Here is a 20,277-nt window from a genome sequence, read left to right on the forward strand (position 1 = left end):
TAAATAGCTGTCTGCTTATAGGGACCCAAACTCCCTTTATCTTGTCGCACTGAAAGATATCATCTTAAGTATGGGCGGCCATATGCCCAGTTAAAATTGAGGATTGCATTATTGCAGAAAAAAGAGTGGCTATTTGGAAGGACAACTCACCTGCTAAGAGAAAAGGAAGGTGGTATTGCAAGGTGTGGCATTCCAGAGGGAAGGACCACCAATGGCCAGAGTCACTAAACTATCCTGCTCAAGTGCCTTGCAAAGCTGTGGCTCATGGTAGCTACTAAAGTATTTGATTGACAACTGTGGTATCTGTCTTCTCTAAAAGCAAAAACCATATTTAATATCTGGCAAGATGCCCCACTTAAGTAAAAATAAATATTAGATTCTAGTGTTTGATTAACAACTGGGCATTTCCAATGAACACTTTATTTTGGCAAGGGCTGTTTACTAACAGTCAGAAGCAGTTTCTTCTGGAGAGGAAGTTTCTAAAGCTGCTAATCATCATAGGATGTCAGCCATTCAGGGTGACATCAGGAAACACCTGAAAACCGATATGGTCTACTTGCCTCCACCAGCTTCATGTCTTATATGAACTTGCTTTTTTGTCAAAGAGCTGGACTAATCAGACACTTGCTTGAAGGACTCCACATTCAGAATGAATTGACTAATCAAAGAAATGTTTGCAGTCTCAATATTCTCAATCTACTGTGACAGAAAAGAAACCATTGGTAAATGCTGAAGTTCCAGAATTAAGACCTACATTGAGGGTGGGATGATTTCAACATTATTGAAAGGATTAGAAAGAAAATTGACAACTAGGATAGCAAAGATTTTTTTGCCAAGATGAGGAATTTGAAGAAGTGCAATTGAGTTAAATTGTATATTTTCAGAAGTGTGGATTCTGTGAATTTTCTTCTATTGCATATCCCCAGAGAATTACAGGAAATCCTTTGTTACAGGGTATCCTGAGTTGGAGGGTTTGTTAAGTTAAAAAAAAAAAAACAACAACAACACTCATTTGGTGGCAGGCTTCTGGTGAAGATTATAGAATCCATTTATGCTCCGCTGAGTTTGAGGAACAACAATCACTTTCATCACACTTGTTTGCACGGTGGCCCAGAGAAGAATTAAGAGACTTCCTTTTTAAAAAGTTTTTGCTAAGGCAGCACTTTTATTTTCCAGTTGAGTCAATGGGATTGTCCTCTACTGGAATTCCAAAATCAAACTTGATGCCCTAGTGAGATCTAAAAGTAAATTGGTGAGAAGTAATTAACTAGTTAATTACCAGCGTGGCGAAATAGACTTGGGCTTTAAAAGTTTTTAAACTACTCAAATGGAGGGGACTTTCAGAAGAAGACTATTTGTTGATGTCACCAAGCAGTACTCTAAATCTCCTTCACAAAGTTTCCTGTAAAACTCAGTAAGGTTTTGGTCCAGTTTAGAGGTGTTTTCTCTTTCCAAGCTGCCCAAGAAAGTTAAGAACGGTGATGCTGATGGTAGGTGGTGAATAAAGCTGCCAACTGGCGTGAGTGGGCTTATAAGGCGGAGCACAGAGAGCTCACCAGGGCTTATAAATGCAAAGGATTTCCTTCTATTCTCTGAGGCCGTTTGACAGACAAATGATTACAGCTTATTGATGGGCATATCAGCAAGCATTGTTTTGTGGACGGCCTGGGGTGTGGGAACAGGTCTTAAGGGGCGAAGGACTATACCCAAACACAGGAGGATGGAAAGTGAATATGGTATGTGTGCTGGTAAATGTTTAACAACCTCCTGGGGTGGGGGTGGAGGGCTGTGTGTGTGTGTGTGTGTGTGTGTGCATGCACAATACTCATAGGACGCAATTTGTAAAAAATAATACAAATGCAAGATGATTTTGACAGAATGCTTTTGTGAATGTTTGCCAAACTTCTTATATTTGTAACCAACCTGTTAATAAGCGATTATAGTTTTGACATGAATATTGTCATTTTCTTTCACATTAATAAGACAAAAGTGAAACAATGAAGATGTGTGTCAGAGTTGAACTCACTCATCAATGACAGGTGTGACTCCTCTACTGAGTTGAAAGCTGGATGAATATTTCGAGATTTTTTTAATCCACGTTATTAATGTTTTCTTTAGCACTTTCTTAGACATGAGAACAAATCAAGCCCAGATTTATAGTGTTTCCAACTTCCAAGGTGTAAATATCCGCACTGTGGCTACTTTCCTGCTACTGATGTGACATCATTGAATGCAGACATGGGAAGAAAAGTGTGCTAGCCCACCATTAATATAGTATTTCTACCACACAGATAAAATAGATGTCAGTGACCTCAATGGCATGGGTAACAGTAAAATAAAGAAAGTATGAGTTTGGGGCATTAATAGCTTTGTTTTTAATATAATTTTAATATAATTTATTTAATTTATATAGTTATATATTTTTTCATAATTTATTTAATTTCAAGTTTATATTTTTTATGTTTTAATTCTGCCTCTGATGACGGGCTTGCAACATTCCTGAAATTTCACACTGAGTTCTTGTGAGATGCTAAAGGAAGAGTTTTGAGGAGGAGAGTGCCCACTCTCATGGTCTAGAGAGGAAGGGAGGAAGCATAGCTGAGAGTGGTCATCAGGGCAGATTTTGACCTGACAAAACATTTTGAAAAGCAACAGTGATTTCCCTTGGAGTGTGGGACAAACTAAATAAAAGTGGTCTCTAAATTACTAAGGGCAATTAAAATCCCAAGAAAGGGTGGTGCAGCGCCTGCCCAGCCATTGCCAGAGGTTCCCCCACTGGTTACTGTAGGCTTTTCACTTGGGGGAGAGAGTAGTATTGGCAGAGCAAGAGGAGGGAATGTCTAATTTGTGAAAAATCTAGCTATTCAGAAATCAAAGGGAAGAAACTATGGAAAGAAAAAACACAGAGTAAACTTGCTTTGGAGACAGATTCTAGACAATTTGACTCAAGTGATGACTTTTCTCAAAATTCTACCTATTGAGAGATCCATGTGGTTAAAGACGGTGGGTGGGGGGGGGGGGAAGGACAGTTCAAAGGTCACCTGTATTCCACGCTCCAGGTTCCTTCACACTCCTGCTTGCTTTAGCAGGTCCCACCTCCATACACTTCTCCCCCCCACCCCCCACTCCCATGCCCCAAGAAAGGCTCTCACATCCTCACATTCTTGCATATTCTCCCTTCTTCCATCCTTGTAGTTGGGTGTTTAGCTTTTTCCACCCTTGTGTTGGCTCATACCTGACACCCAGGTCAAGGAAGACCCTCAGAATTCAGAAACTCTTGGAAGGCAATAGAAGATTGTAAATATAGGCGTATTTCTGACACATGTTCATTTGAATTAGTTCAAAATTAACTGCTTTATTCCTAATGCCCACTGAGACACTCCATAGTAAGGGAGCAGATGGTTAAGTGGGAAAGGAGGCAGTTTTGGAGCAGGCAACTTTGAGGACCCAAGGCAGGCTTTAATGGAACAGATGTTAGGGTAAAGAAAATACAAAGCATGCCTCTAGATGTTTCTCCCCTCCAACTTGAAAGAAAAAATGTCTTTTTTATTTCCTCCCTCCCACTTTTTGCTGCCCACAGCTCCTCCAGAGACTCAGGCTCTGAATAGCACCACTCTGGTTCTCGCAGGAGCGAATCGTGCAAACCAACCCTGGGTTCTAGCTAGGATGACAGAACTTGTAGAGGACAACCCATTTGCTGCTTGAACTGCTTACAGTGTGGGCATCAGTTGATTTCTTTTTCCCAAAAGATGTGTTTTGAGTTAAGGAGCGTGATGTGTAGCATTAACACTAACACGGATCCTGCTACATCTTGTGTATAAATGTCACATTCTATTTGGTCACAATCATATCATCATTATCGTCTTTGTAGTTTTATGATGTTTGCTTATTTTTTTGTCTTTGTGTTTTCTGTTACTGTTTATTCATGGTGCATATTTGTACAATTTTTACTGAATTTCTAATCTGGTAGGAGATTTTTATGTATGTGGAGGGAAGGAAAATCACTTGAATTGGTTTGGTCATGAGAAGTAATTCCAAAACTGTATTCCACAAAATCCCTGTCTGGCCATTGGCAGGTAGCCCAGCGGGGCAACCTGACGGTGTTCTCATGGCAGGAAGACACCCTGCCTCAGTTGCTCCTCTGCTCTGCCCGTTGCTGGCCACACCCGGGCCAGACCTGGCAGGTCCTGATTCCACAGGAGTTTGCTGCAGTGGCCCGGCCTGTCCTTTGTCCCTCCAGACCCCTTCGGTATTTGTGCAAGTGGGGAAGGGCTCTATGTAAACACTGTCCCTCCCTCTGTGACCGCTGGGCACTCCACACCCACTTAATCCAAGTGAGGGTGAACAGAGCCAATTGTGTGTTCTATTTTGCTTGTCTTTTAAATTGCCAGATCTTTTCGACTGACTTGGCTATTTTTTTTTTTTGAAGTTGTCTAGACTTCTGCTGTAATGATGAGTATATGTATGTGTGTTTTCACTCAGTAAATATCTGTGTGCCTGTTCTGTGCCAGGCGTCATTCCTTTGTTGGGTGGGTTCAAGGGTGAACAAAACTGAGGATCTTCTCTCTCAAAGTTTGCATTCTCTGCAGAGGACAGTTACAAATGAGTAAACATTAAATGCGATCAGTGCAATGAAGAAAAGTGAGACAGGGTGACAGGGCAGAGAAGGACTATGGATTGGAAAAGGTGGGCTCTTTTTCTTTAACCCAAACAAAGCTCATCTGTTATGTTAAAAGTGGTAGTCGGAGGAAGTAAATAAATCTGTGTGATTTATCCTGCCTCCGTAAGGAGAAGAAAACCTCTGGCTTCTCTTTCTCAGATCGAATCTCCAAGATTTAGTTCCTGTGCCTTGGTTTTCTCATTGTAATATGGACTAGGAACACACTTCTGGACTTGCTGTAGGGTAATTGAGTGAATATTTGCCATGCGGCTAGAGCGGTGCCTGCCAAATAGGAAGTCCTCAGATGTTACCTCCCAGTCCGGGTGATGGCATCTAGTGAGTGTCTAGCATTGGTGCACGGAGGCTCTGCTCCAGATGGGCAGGATGCTAGAGCTGCTGATTCCTGGGGGATAGTAAGTGAGCCACAAGCCCTGAACCTCAGCTTCCTTCTTCGTAGGATGGGTCCACCTCGTCACACAGGGTTTTGTTGGACTGATCATCTGGAACAATGTGAGAGCACAATTGGAAAGCTGGTCAATACCGTGAAGGTAGGTGGTGATACCAATCACAATAGGGACCAAGAATCGGCCTATTGAAAATATCTAATTAGGAATGCTTTCAAAATATCCACCTGTAATCATTTATGCTCCCCATCCTGTCCTCCTTACTTTCTGATGCTTGTTTTCTATTTCTCTTTCCATCCTGACACTTGAACACCTTACAGTTCCCTGGGTGGTGGCAGGTTCTCTCCTACTGCGTTGTGCTTCTTGCTGGGCACGTCCAGTGGTGCTGTGTGAGCGCACTTGACTCTGAGCTCTAGATGATGGAGGCACAGCTGAATCCAACTCACATTTGAGCCCTGTTTCCCTGACTTGTCCCCAGCACAGTCCCCTCCTCTGGGAAGTCTGTCAGCCTCTGGGGTCTGCTTGGTTGTGCCAGCCAGCACTTCACATCACACCAAGTGGAAGGAAGCCAAGAGCTGCATGATATCATACCGTGGGGCAGCAGAAGGAGACTTGTGTTAAATTAGCAAATCTCGATGAAAAGCAAAAATGTCATCTGCACATTTCTTACATATGAGGCACCATCTTAGCTGCCATATGGTGAGTGGGAATTTTAACCCAAAGATCAAGAATAAGAGTTTATTATGCTACCTATCGTAACAAAGGGGAAGGCTTCCCGGTGACAGATTTTTTGGGAAATTTGCAAAAATTAAAATAACTAGAGACATCAGGCTGTGTTCCAGTATTGGGGGGCAGCCTGGTACAGCACTCACCTGTGCCTTGTCTTCCCGGCTTACCCTACTTTATTATGAGGCAATCTTGGGCAGCAGACTTTTGTCAAGAATCCTCCCCAGTGTACCCCTCTTCTTGAGCCGGCTGCCCAAGCTGGACCCTGGGAGACCCCATCAGGAAGGCCAGGTTGGTAAGTAGTCCTCCAAGGTACTCCACCCCTCTCCCCAGCTCTCCTCACCCGACTGTAGAATCAGCAGGAACCCTTCTCTTATCCCCTCCAGACAGGTTTTGTTAAAGGGAGATATTTCCAGTGGGTGTGTTTTTAGGAGCTCTCTATAGATGATGTGCTCGTGCTGTTTTATCACTACAGAAACCTGGAGACTTTTCCCATTAAATTGAAATAAGAAATTAAAAACTATTTGTTTTAATGCCTCCCAAATGCCTAAAAATGTGTAAGTCTCTTTTAGGGGTGGAAGAACAGATGAGCAGACCCTTTCCTAAGGAGCAGACCCAGCCAGTGGCATTGTCTCAGCCCATCTGTCAGAGAGGACACAACACTTCCTTTTGTGTCCAATAGATATGGGGTTTTCACTAGAATCTTCTTCTACTGTTGTTCTGTAGGAAATGAGTGAGCAAGCTCTCTGAGGCCACTTCTGTCATTTGTTAAGGATCCTGTGCATCAGGGACACATTCTTACAGTTTCACTTCTTTTTACCCCGAACCTCACTCTGGTGTCATTCATCAGGTGGTGTTGAAGTCACCTTTGATGTGATCATGCCTTCAGCCACACAGGTGCAGCCAGAAAGAGGAAGATAGATGGGGAGATTTCCACCCTCCCCATTTTGCAAGTTAAATAACATTGATGGTGGTTGGGACAGGGTGTTGTCTACTTTTGTGAGACCTTGTGCTGTTGGGGGATGTAGTACGGTGTGAGGATGTTGGCACCATTTTATTTTTCTTTAGAGATTTATTTATTTGAGAGAGAGAGAGAGAGAGCATGTGTGCATGTGAGTGGGCGGAGCAGTGGGAGAGAGAGAATCTCCAGCAGACTCCTCGCTGAGCATGGAGCCTGACATGGGGCTCTATCTCAGGATCCTGAGATCATGACCTGAGCCAAAACCAAGAGTTGGATGCTTAACTGACTGAGGCCAGCCTGGTGCCTCTGTAAGTACCATTTTAAATACTCCTTAGTAAAAAGCATTAACAGGGCATTTTGGGTTTTGGTTTAGTCAGTTTCCCTACTCCCCATCACCTAGGAATCATTAGGATCTAGATCAGCAGTCTTCAAAGTATGGTCTATAGTTCACAGGTGGGTCCCTAAGATCCTTTCAGAGGGTCTACAAGACCAAACTATTTTTATAATATTACTAAAACATTATTTGCCTTCTTTTACTCCTTTCTCTCACAAGGGGCCTGTGATGTTCTCCAGGGAGTGCATGCCATATGATATCACAATATATCGAATGCTGAGGTAGATATGAGAAGCCAGCTGTCTTCTTTCTATAAAACCAGACAATCAAAAGACTTAGAAGCCTGTAAAACAACACCAGTCTTCTCACTAAATGTTTTTGGTTTAAGAATTTTCATGTTCCATTGAAATGTTATTTATATTAGCATGTAATGGGTTTATCAATGTTATTTTAAAATAAATACATATTTTGAAAATGGTTTAAGTTTAGTTTCTAATATGATAAATATTAGAATTCATAAGTCACGTAATCAAGAGCTCTTTGAGTTCCTCCGTAGTTTTTAAGGATGTAAAAGGAATCCTAAGAAAAGTTTGAGAACCACTGATCTAATACAAGAACTCTTAACAGAAGAGTAGGAAAGATCAGTTTTTCGTCACCAGCAGCATCTAGGAGGGTGTGATACTGTGGTGAAATCCTGCAGTGATTGCCTGTGTCTGCAGAATGCATTATATATTTTTCACTCAACCCGTCACCCCTGAGATAAGAGCTTTGCCTCTTCTTCCAGCCCTTTCTCCCATTACTGCCCTGTGCTCCAGGTAGGCTGGAAGCCTTCCTACTTTACCCATCTCTGCTCCTTGTCCTTGGGTCCTGCCCCTGACACCAAAGACACTACTGCAGGGGAACCCTAGATCCTTCCCCATACCCCTAATACCCTGAACCTCAGTTTGCCTCCCTGTCATGTCCTATAAGGAGAAAACAGTGCTTGCATCACAAAGTCATTAAGGAGAATGAATAAGCTTGTTTCCAATATGTTTGTGTTTGTGTTGACACAGGACCCAACGCAAAGGGAGTACTCAAGTATTACCTTCTGTTATGAATAAAAATGCTTTTGTCATGTATATTTCATCTCCATTCAGATTTCAACTCCTCATGGAGAAAGGAAGCCAGTGGTATTCTGTGGGACCTGGCCCAGCCAAGGCTGGAGGGCAATCTCTTCTAAGAAATTCAACTAGGAAGGTGGTCATTTGCAAAAGAAAATGGAGGAGACTTATCATCATGATTCTTATAGACTCAGAGATCTATTCTTCATCCTTCCTTCAAACAGAAATGTTGAAATTTCTGTTGGATTAAGGAATGAGAAGGACATTTACTGAAAATTTCCTGTGCACCAGACACTTTCTGTAGCTTTGGGTTTTTTCTCAGCCATCCCCACAATCAGCCTAACTTCAGCAGTGTTGGACAGTGTTCACTATCCACTCTAATGAGGGGCCTTGCTTCAAAGTGCTTAGCACTGAGAAACTCTCTGTCTGAGAAATCCAAATTGTCTGGAATAAAAGCCCATAAAATTTTCCATAATGGGGCACCTGGATGGTACAGTTGGTTGAACATCCAACTCTTGGTTTCCATTCAGGTCATGATCTCAAGGTCATGAAATGGAGCCTTGCATGGGGCCATGTGCTCAGGGCAGAGTCTGCTTAGGACTCTCTCTCCCTCTCCCTCTGCCCCTCCCCCACTACCCATTTTCTCTCTCTCTCTCTCTCTCTCTCTCTCTCTCTCTCTCTCTCTCTTTCTCTAATAAATAAATCTTTAACAAAATTTTCTCCATAACAACCAGATGTAATGAGTATAACCTGATTGCATCAGAGATCAAAAAACTATAAGATAATCTTAGGATAGTATGTTAACTTGCTAAGGCTGCCTTAAATTACCATGGACTCCATGGTTTGAACCAACAGAGATTTATTTCTCACAGTCTGAAGGCTAGAAGTCCAAGATCAGGGTCGGTTTCATTCTGAGGCCTCTCTCCTTAGCTTGTAGATGGCTGCCTTCCCCCACACCTTTATATGGTCTTCTACTGTGTATGTTCATCCAGATTTCCTCTTTTTACAAGAACAGGAGTCATATTAGATTAGATCACCTTAATGATCTCATCTTAATTTAGTTACCACTTTAAAAACCCTTCCTCGAAATATATCACATTCTAAAATACTGGAGGTAGGACTTCAGCCTATGAACTTGAAGGAGACCCAGTTCAACACATAATAGACAACCAGCTAACTTTGAACATGGACTGGATATTAGAGGGCATTATGGAATTCTTGATTTTCCTAGGTGCAACAATGGGTTATAGTTCTATAGGAGAATGTTACTTTGGGGGATGCATGATGACCTATGTAGAAGTAGGGAGTGACATCTGTATAATATCTTCAAACAGTTCAACAATAACAGAAGTTGTAAGGACAATGGAAAAATTGCAAAAGACACCAAAACAGGGCAGACTCGGGAAGTGTCTGCAACACAGGCAATGGACAGGAGTATAGTGTCCCAAATATGTCAAAATTCCTGAAGGTCATTTAAAAGGGAGGGGGCATATTTTGTTTCCAGTGGGGAAGGGTGTGTGTGTGTGTGTGTGTGTGTGTGCGCGCGCGCACACACACACACACACATATATATTGCAAATTTGCCCAAAGACAGTGTATTGTCCTCTCTAGAGGTCTTTAGTCAAAGGTTCAGAGTTCTCTGGCCTGGCTGAGTGTCATGTGGTCTTTCCTGAAGGCTAAGAGTTGAACATAGAGGCCTTGAAAGATCTGTCCAGGCCTTGAGATCAGGAGTCAGTATTGATCTTCTATGTGTTTCCAACTATGAAGGGAGGTGTTGGGGACCTGGGAAGTCAGTTCTAGTCACTGGTTGGGCTTTTGAGTGAAGGGAAAGCTTCTACAACCCCTGCACCCAGGTTGGCAACTCACTTTTTCTGGCCTCACCAAGACTCAGATGTACGCTGTTGGCAAGCATTCTTTATGTTTTCAAGGTTCAACTATGACACCAGCCAAGTATCATGGGATATGACTAAGATAAGTAAATCTCTTTAAATAGGTGCTGACCCATTCCATTTTAAAAGGCTCAAGGTCCAATATAAAAGAATTCAAGCCCATTGTTTGGTATGCCTGTGGGATAATATCCTATCAAGTATTAGGAGTAGTTCCATTTTCATCCTGAAACTCTGTGTGTGTTTGGGGGTGGTGGTGGTATTTTTACCCTCACTTTAGGTCAAGGCTATAGAAAACTATTTAAAGTTAAGTATCTTTGTGCTCAATTGTTAGCAAACTCAGGAAATCTTATGAAAGAAAAATAGCAAATAAACCATGTTTTATGCTGAATGGGACACTTTGAGAAGAAGGGAAGACAGAAAAGCCACTGTCTAGACTCCATGGTGTGGCAAGTTCCCTTGTAATAGATCAAGGGAAGAGTGTACTGCCTGAGTCTTGTTCTAGAGATGTGCTATAACAAGTCAAATCAGCAAGTCCATAAACAGACATGTTTGTTTATACCATGTCAAATTCTGGACAAAATATTTATTTGAAAAACGAAAAATATTTATGTCTTGAAAGGTGTTTTGTGGCAGACAGAGATGGAAAGAAAGTTTTTAATCATTTTTCTTCCCAAGCTCTATTAGAAGCTACAAAATCTGCTCTTAAGTAACTTGCACTTGCAAGAGAATCAAAGGCATTATTATCTCCACTCCTGAATTTTGCTACCATTGCAATAATCCTTGTTCCGAATAGAAATTCTTCCTTTGTTCAAAAATCAGGTTATCATGGTTTCTTTTATTAGGATAAGTGAACATTTCCACAGATTATTGTGGTGCAAATCTCAGGAGTAAAGAGAAATGAAAGCTTAAGTTTACAAATGATAGTGGTCTTTTTCTTTTTTTTAAAACAGCACTAACATCATTTTTGAGAAGAAAACTTAAACATCTGGTTTCCTTCTGGGAAATTGCACTGTTTTTTCTTGAACTTCATCTTAGGGAAAAAAAATCTTTACTCATCTAGTCTCAAATATGAAGTGAAAATAATTACTACATACCTGAAAAATCCAACATTGACACATAGATTGTGTTTTATTAAGATGACAGGGTTAACAAAACTGAATATACATGTGTCCTGCCTGGCAAAATTGAATATAAATATTTGTGTCAACATATGCTTGCCACAATTATAAAAGATTTCCATCACACTCTTGCCTTGAGCACTTTTGGAGGAGTTGATTGCCATCTGTGATCATTAGAAACTTAAATCCCAGATTAGAGAGATAATGATGAACAATTGCTGCTCTGTTGCCTTCCAAACATGATGCATGTTGCTGTATGATATGCAAGGAGTTTTATGGAATGCGGGCTTTATTCTGTTTTAAGAACAGACATAAGCCTCTATTAATATTGATTTTTAATAATATCCTTGTAACCACATGATAATGGGATTTTTAAATAGAACCCGTCCTGGTACAGAATCAGTATTTGCACATTTACTCTTCTTACATCTGACATATGGGAAACAGACTGAACCCAAAGTAAATGTTTTAAAGGTTTGGTAATATTGGAATGATTGAGGAAACGCTGTTTCTGTAGTGAAACTGAGCAGTGAAGCAATGATTTAGGCATTTGAACTCCCACTTTGAGAGGCTTGAAATGTAATATGTTTCTGGTTGTTTTCTTCTCGGAGTGGGATTTTCTGTTTTACTGTAAATTGCCACTGCTGTTTAATATGTGTGTGTTTGTCTTGGTATAAACTTCAAAAAGGATGTTGACCTAGTAGAAAACCCCTCGCCTGAAAGAATAGCATAAAGTAGCAGCCTTCCACACATAGCACTTTCATCCTGGTTTCTCTTCAGATTCCTTTGAGATCAGTTTTCAAAGAACCCTCAGCAAATGGGCATTTGTTTTGGGATGGTATGTAGGTAGGAAAATACACATGTGCACACGCACACACACGTGGTAGTCCTTGCCCTGCTGTGTTATATACACTGTATATCTAGATTATGTATTAACTTGACTCCATTGGAGAGACTTGGGGTTGAATTCATTTAGTTTGGTAGGGTTGGTTAATGTTCTGCTATACTATTCTGGCCTTGCAGTCCAGCAGAGAGGGTAAAATGATTGCACAGTCATCGTGTTATCCTGGAGAATAAGAATCTGTGTTGTCATGATATCCCCAGGTGATTGTCAGGCATGCGATGGTAGAGAAGTGCTTCCACTGATAAGTGGGCATGCAGAGCTGTCCCCCATGTGCAGATGATGAAGCTTCAAGGTAGACCAGAAAGCAGTGGAAATGGAGAAGTCGATCCCAGAGAAAGCATGTGTGTGCATGGGTGAGGCCATTCCTCATACTTGAGTGGTACTGTCCATAGCGCTCTCTTTGAGCAGCCTCTACCTTGTCAGCTGGGAGGCCATGGGAAGTGGAGGCACTCAGGGAACAGATCCTGGTTCAGAATGTGACCTCACTCTGAGCATGATGGGAAACCCCTGGAGAGGTTTGAACTCGCAAGTGCCATGATCTTGCATATGAGTGGATTTGCTCTGGCTTCTGTACACAGAATCAGATGTGAGGATAGCAGGGAGATTAGTTACAGGAGGCTTATAGCAGTCCAGATGAGACATGATGGGTGCTGAGCTGTTGAGTTGGTGAGCCATGGTTGTATATCTGCTGAGAGTGGACCCACTGGGATTTGAGGACAGCTAAGTTGTGGGGCATTGGAAGAAGATAATCAAGATGAAGCCAAGGATCAAGACTGAACTTCTGAGCCCATCTGGCATCATTGGCAGAGGTGGGTAACACGGGGAAAAAGCCAGTTATGCTGTGGTCATGCTAGACCTTGAATGGGTATTTCAGCTCTAAGCAATGATGTCAAGTAGGCACCTGGGAATGTGAATCTGGTGTTCCAGAAAGAGGTCCAGGGAAGAGACACACACCTGGAAACTGTCGGCAGATCTAACCACAGGATTAGATACAATCTCTTAGAGTAGATGGGGAGGAGATGGGCAGGCTGATTTGGGGGCACCCCAACACTAAGGATGAATGATAAAGAAGACCCAGCCCAGGAGACTGGGAAGAAGCAGCCAGCAGGGGAGGAAAGCCAGGAGTCTGTGGTCTCCTGGAAGCCAAGTGGAGAATGTAGATCATAATAGCTGCAAAGTAAAGCAAGATTCTGAGAGTTGATCACTGCATTTTGAGGTGAGGAGATCAAACAGTTGAGCTGTTTCAAGTTGATGAACAGTTTCAGTGGCGGAGAAGGGGTGAAAGCCTGATAAATCCTCTTGGAAGAGAAAGTTGAAACTCTCAAAGGTTTTACAAACTACTATGGAAGAGTAGGAAATGCAAAGAAAATCTCATATGCCCAGGAATTCAAAAGCTCATGGAATATAGGTTTCTGGATCTTCTGTGGTTGTGACTTCCCAAAGCTGTGTCATCCTTCAGCCTGTGATCACACCATAGTTGATCACCACGAATTTTCTCTCTCTTTCCTAATTAAAACCAAGAAGCCAATACCACGTGCCCTCCAGCTAGCAACCTTCCTGCCAAGTCTGCTTTCAGGTGATAGACAGACAAGACCACAGAGTGATGCAGTAGATAATGTTGCTCTTTTGGGAATACCCCACCCCCTATACACCGGGAGTAATGGGAGCCCTAGACACCCAGCATAACAGCCCCACCCCCTTACACCTAATCTTGTCTGACAAAGCTCATGGTCACTCACCATCATGACAGCCTCTTTAGGTCGCCTAACAAGATACCCAAAGTAACTGAACTGCCATGTACAGTAAGAGTCCTAGGAAAATACAAGGTCTGAGTTTGTGTTTCAGAACACTTCTCTCCTGGCCACAGTGGATTTAGGGCTTCCTCTCCTCTTGTGGCAACTACTCCCCACTCGGCTGGCAGGAGATCCACAGATGCTTCAGAGCATGGGTGGAAGCTTCTGAAGACCAGGATGAAGGGTTGAACCAGCTGGTGAAATGAGGATTTGGGCTCTTGGTGGTGGAGGGAGGAAGGCCCCAGGGAGCAGGGGACAGGGCTTTGGAGGAGCCAGACTCCTTCTAGGGCTTCTCAGCCACGGGCACTCCCAGGAGCCTACTTTCTCTGCCACTGCCACCAGGCTGTCCAGTTCCCCTGCTCCCAGGGCCACTGAGGATGCCAGTAGTCTCTCCTCAACTCACAGTTCTCTGATTCCTAAAATAAGTGTGTGCCATTTCTGACATTTTCAGAGGAGCTTTTGCTACAAGTAGCAAAAGGTCAACAGTTTAAACTTCTAAGAAATGCCTGTGTTATAATACTCAGTGAGGGGGGAAAAAAAGGGAAAAGGTCAGGGTGCACTAAATTATTTAATCTCCACTCTCCTTACAAACAAACAGTCAAGACTGGAAGGAACGTACCACGGGGTTAGCTGTGATTGTCTCTGAGTTGTAAGTGATGACTTTTCCTTGTTTTTCTTTAGAGTGTGTATCTATGATTTATTTGTACAATTAACAAAATGTAAATTTTAAGACCTTTTCCAAAGTTCAGTTCTCTGTTTATACACTTTTACAATCTGCCTTGGCCACTTGGATGCCAGCAGGCTTCCATCACAGTCTCAGGTACAATAGTAGGTGGTCAGATGGTCAGTGGATGGACAGAGCTGGAGCTGCGGCCCAGGCCAACCCTCAGCCCACAGACAAGTGCTGCCCAGGCCGGCTCTGTCTCCCTTCCTGGCTTCTCCTCCCTCTTCCTTCATGCCTTGTTCCCAACAGGGTGGCAGGGGCATGTGCCTCTGGCAGAGAAGATAGGCCAGTGGCCATCATCCATCAGGAATGTAAATGTCAGGACTAATGTGTACTTTTTGTCATGATCACCAGGTAGCCCTATAAAGCAGGCAAGAAGGGTACTCTTGCTTCTTGGCTTCTGATGAGGTTACTGATGTCTGAGGTTACACCACTGAGAGATTCCAAAGTCAGGACAAGGAACTCTGAGCCCTTGTTTCCTTACGCTAGGCAACAATGGTTTTCAAGTCTCTTAAAACCAGAAGATCTGGGATGCCTGGGTAGCTAGGTGGTTGAGCATCTGCCTTCAGCTCAGGGCATGATCCCGGGGTCCTGGGGTTGAGTCCCACATCAGGTTCCCCACAAGACTCCTTGTTTCTCCCTCTGCCTCTCTCTGTCTCTCATGAATAAATAAATAAAATCTCTTAAAAAATGCAAGATCAAAAAAACGCAAAATCTACATAGAAAATTTTGCATGAAAAATATTATATGCATGTGAAACACATAGAGTTGAACTATTTGGAGCAGGAGTGAGAATTAAGGACTTCCCTCCTCCATAGGGCAGAGCACTGTGTGATTGCCAGCGCTCCAGGGAGCAGAGACGGAAGCCCACTGGCTCAACCCATAGTGAGTACTGAGGATGGAAAGAAGAGGCCAACGCTAGCAGAGGACATGGAGAAGATAGCAGAACTCTGGGAATGCTTCAGGAAAGTTTGGGGCCACATAACTCTAGAGGCAACGTTTGTGAGGCTCAGTGTTGTTAAAGGTGACCGAGGGGTAAAGGCCAATTGGCACCAAGTGAGAGCTGACCTTGCAGTACGAGGAGGCCCGCCTCGGTTAACCGAAGGGTCTCTGGAGTGGGAGGCAACTGAAGCTGCATGAGGGAACCGATGTCTCCGAAATGTGTAGATTGGAAATTCTCTGCTCGTTCAGTGCTTTCCTTTAGAAGTGAACAGAAACAGGACTAGCCAGAAAGATGAGCAGGCATTCAGAGAGGGTGACCCTGAGTCCGAATTGGGAGCTGAAGAGAAAGAGACTCATGAGGGGGACCAGACGAGGCCCTGGCGGGGCCGATGGGGAGCCAGGAAGGGATGTGGAGTTCTGTGGCAGGGCGTGCTGTCTGACCCACGGTGATGAAGACAGAAATCCTTTCCTCTGAGAACACCTGTAAAGAAAAGTAAAACCGGAGGGTCTGTTTGTTGAGGCAAAGTCCAGGGTGCCCTGGATTGATCCTGTCTGAGATCAGAGGTGAGCTCATTCACTGAAGACAGGTGTGCAAGGGGGTATGGAGCCTAGGGGGCCTCCAGAGGTATGGAGGCCTAGTACTGAGTCCAGCACAGCTTTCTTCTGCGGCTCCCCCAGCTTGTCATGGCTCTGTCCCCGCCAGCCCCCCGTTATCATGCGCCTAGAATCTCAGGTGGAAGGCCGTGTGTTTGTGGTGCTGGGGCACCTATCTCAAAAGCTGCTGCCAAAGCTTTGACTGTGGGTATCCTTGACTCACTTATCCTTGACTCTGTCCATGTTTATTGAGTTCCAGATGTATGCTGAGCCCATTGCCTGTTCCGACCTCCAAAAGCTATCAGGCTTTAAACTCTCAACTGACTTTGTGACTCCCTGACCTGTTTTTTCCCAAGCTCTAAGCTCCTTCAGATACCTTATCTTTGCAGCGCCTGGCTTATTAATCATCACCAGTCCTTTGGCCGGAAGCCATGTGGGACACCATAATCCCCAGTCTTGACTATGGTCTGACGTCTGCTTGCGGAGCTCACTGTGGCTACCAGCGTCCCAGCAGGGGAGAGAGCCCAGCAGGCCTTCTTCCAGGGGATCAGCCACGGCCTGGGAGCCCAGGGAGGTGGCCCAGGGCTGTGGGTTGGCCCTGCAGGTGTGGCACTAGCTGAGTGCCGCCTGAGCAGCATTATAGATGGTGGAAGGAAGGAGGGGTCCGTGATGGGCAGTGTAAACGGAGAGGACTCTTGGGTTCTAGAGAAGAGATGTCTGGATGTATGTGTGGTGGGGGGCAGGGTAGGGCGCAGAGCGTTCTGGGAAGAAGTTGTGGTTAGAGACCTAGGATCTACTTTGGATCTAGGGGTCACAACTAATGCCCCATCTTGTGTGGTAAAGTTTAGAGCAACACTGCCCCCCTTTACTCTAGGTCAGAGTCACCTGGGGAGCAAGGAGAAATGCAGGTGCACATTCAGAGGGTCTAGGAGCAGGGTTGAGAGCTGCGTCTGTCACTACAGACGACACCTGTACCGGATGGCACCCTGAGATGTGGCAGGTGGCGCTCTGTGCTGAGGGGCTAAGGGGTCCCTCCGTGGAGGCATATCTTCAGTGTGGGAGCCAAAGCTGTCGGGAACAGTGGCTGGAACAGAAGCAGAGAAACAGGGGAACCTGGGCGCAGAAGGCAGGGCGTGCCGGTAGGAGCCCATCTGTGGAGACCTCGGCTGGGAACACACGTTTCCTCTGACTGGAGAGGAATACTTGTATTCTTCATTGCAGTCGTGATGCTCTTTTTGACCAAAAATTACCCAGTGGAAAAAAAAAAAAAAAATTACCCAGTGAGGCTTGTGTATGACTCTCCATTATTTTGGTGAAGAGTAATACTTTTGTCATGGGAGAGTCATTTTATGGATATAAAGAGCTTATTATTTGCTAGAGACCGGCTTGTGCACACTGCCTATCAAATGTCTTGAATTTTAGACAGGCCTCTTGGCTGTTTGTGCTTATGCCATGGGCTGTGACTTTCAGAGAAGCCATATATGTTTGCCTATGTGTGTTATAAGTAATATTTTTACATGTAAGTATATATACGTTTACATAAATATTATATATACATAAGCACCACATTATATAAATCCCAGCACCTCGGAGCTAAATAGTAATTTACATGTTAGTCCGATCCTCTTATTTTTATACGAACCATTAAGGTACAAGAAAAACAATAAGGAGCACGGGCATGTTCCTGTTTAGAAGTCTCATTGGCTCACTTATGGTGAAAAGTACTCATTTAGGCCACATATGACAACCTATTATGAATAGGATGAGGAGGGGTCACTTTCCTTTTGAGAAAAGAAAAAGCGGTGTAATAGTAATATTAGGTTTTACATTTCCAGGGTCACCATGTGCAGATGGCACGAGCATCCAGTCCCTGCAAAGGGTCATCTTTTGCCTAAATAGTATACACAGGCTGTGATGTTGTCATTTTTAATCTTATTATTCATTCTTGTAATTTCTTTTCCACAAAACATCTCTTAATGATTACAAAACACAACAGTCCTTTATTCATGCATAGAATGGATGTTTGAAAGCAACAAGGTTTCTCCTGGCCCTGATTTGTCCTGAGGTTTGTGTCCACTCGTGAGTGTCAGCTGCTTGGGCGGACATGACTCGGAACACAAGGTCTGCCTTTTTATTCAAAAGTTTCCTTCTATTTACTTGCTTTTCATGGCTGGCAACAAAGCTGTCCATGGTTACAAGCACAGGGTAAAGTTGTTCTAATAAATATATGTGGTTCAACTACATGGATAAGTGAGAACTGTTCAGCTGGTGGGGATGAGGGGGAAGGTAAGGAAGCAGACGCCTCTCTGATAATGCTCTGCCAACACGGAGATGTGAATCGCCTGCCCAACAGGCCCAGAGGTGGTGCACGTAAACTCACTAGGTTTCTAACACGTGTCCCAGGGCTTACTGTAGGAAAGCAGGAATGGTGGCTTGCAGAGGCAGCATGCTCAAGTGTCAAGCACCCCTTGATCCAGCAATGCCTGAAGGTGCATCCTTGAGTATGAAAACTGCCCTGACCAGGGTTCTGAGACCCAATAGCAACACAGTTCTGTAATAAGCTTTGGACTCTTGCATGTTAGGTGAGATTCCTGTTCAGATGTGAATCAGTCCAACATGTTTGAATGCTACCATGTGAATGGCACTTTGGGAAGACCCCAAATTACAGTTACAACACTATTCTCCAGCATATATATAGTAGGATAAAAGACATAACCACACATTTCCATCTAGCAAATGACCAAGCATACGAGGGGGCACACATGGTCTATTGTCAGTATAGAAAGTGTGTAGGAAGTGAACTCTGAGTAAAATGGGAGAGAAGATCACTGTTGATCTGAAGAGGAGTGACATGTTCCCTGCTCCATGGGGGCTCCACGTGAGAGAGGGAAAGACAGAGAGAGTAAGGACCATAGAGGCAGTGGAGGAATCAGGCCAAGTGGGGAGAATGGGTTAGTCTGGAGAGATGTGTAATGTGCTTATTTGTGATGTGTGTTTGCCTCAAACACACCGTGTTTCTTCCTGCCTCTGACTCTTGCTGTCAACATTCTCCTTCTAGAAGTTCTCCCTTCCATCTTGAAGACCTGCCTGAGCTTTAAGACATGCCCCTCTCACTGCCTTCCCATGAGCATTGCTGGGCTATCTCAATCTCACTTAAAGGCCTCCTGATCACATTGTAGGCCAGTTTCTGGGGTATTCTGTTGCCTTTGCTGCTTGGGACACAGACGATTGCCTACCCATCGTGGAAGGGCAGCCACCACTGTACCCAGGATTCAGGAGAGTACCCTTTGTGGGTGGATTCATTCATTCATTCACTCGATGCTTGTTGAGCATCAAGTAGCATGTGTAAGACACTGTTGTCAGGTGATGAGCAAAAGAGAAAAAGAGGCACCCCCTTGTCACCCAGAGTCTCTTTGGGAACACAGACAGGAGAAAGGTATTGCAGTGCAGGGGAGGGAATGCCTGGCTGGTAGAAGTGTTCAAAGTTCAAGAGTACATAGGAGGCGCACTTAGCCTAACCCAGACTGAACAGAAAAAGATTCCCAGAGCAGGTTACATATGGACTCAGTCTTAATGAATTAAACATCAAGTATAGATGAAGAAATACCCATCGAACCTGTAAAATGCACTTAGAAATCTTGTCAGGCACACATATGCAACTACCTGAGTTTCAATCCCTTTCCTACGTTTTTATATTAAATCATCTCAGCCCTCAGAAACATTGTCACAGTTTTCTTGCAGATCCAGCTGCTCTCAGGCTGACCTTAGGGCTCAGGCTACTGTTCCTCCAGTGAATGGTGTGAGGAAGGCTTAGAGGGGATCAGAGTTTCTGAGGTCCATGAAGTGCATCTCAGTTTACTTATTACTTAAAATACTTAAATTATTTATTTATTCATTCATTCATTCATTCATTCATTCATTCACGAGAGAGGCAGAAACACAGGCAGAGGGAGGAGCAGGCTCCCTGGAGAGAGCCTGACACAGGACTGGATCCCTGGGCCCCAAGATCATGACCTGAGCCAAAGGCAGATGCTCGACCACTGAGGCACTCAGGTGCCCTTAGAAGACTTTAAATAAAAAAGTATGTAAGTGATACATGATGCCTGGGGACAGGGAGGGGAAAAAAGC

At 43.9% G+C, this 20,277-nt stretch overlaps 1 protein-coding gene across 3 annotated transcripts in view; it reads left to right on the forward strand.

Moving 5' to 3' along the window:
• Nucleotides 1-20,277, forward strand: part of PLEKHG1 (pleckstrin homology and RhoGEF domain containing G1) — a 232,597-nt gene that overhangs the window by 15,951 nt on the left and 196,369 nt on the right. The window contains exon 2 of one of the 3 annotated variants that reach the window (XM_041744847.1): nucleotides 5,118-5,208. The exons of the other annotated variants lie outside the window; for them this stretch is intronic. The gene's annotated coding sequence lies outside the window, so the exon portion shown is untranslated. The remainder of the gene's footprint in view (nucleotides 1-5,117; nucleotides 5,209-20,277) is intronic. 3 annotated transcript variants of the gene reach the window in all.

Source organism: Vulpes lagopus, chromosome 2 (assembly GCF_018345385.1).
Source record: "Vulpes lagopus strain Blue_001 chromosome 2, ASM1834538v1, whole genome shotgun sequence".
NCBI classification, from domain to species: domain Eukaryota; kingdom Metazoa; phylum Chordata; class Mammalia; order Carnivora; family Canidae; genus Vulpes; species Vulpes lagopus.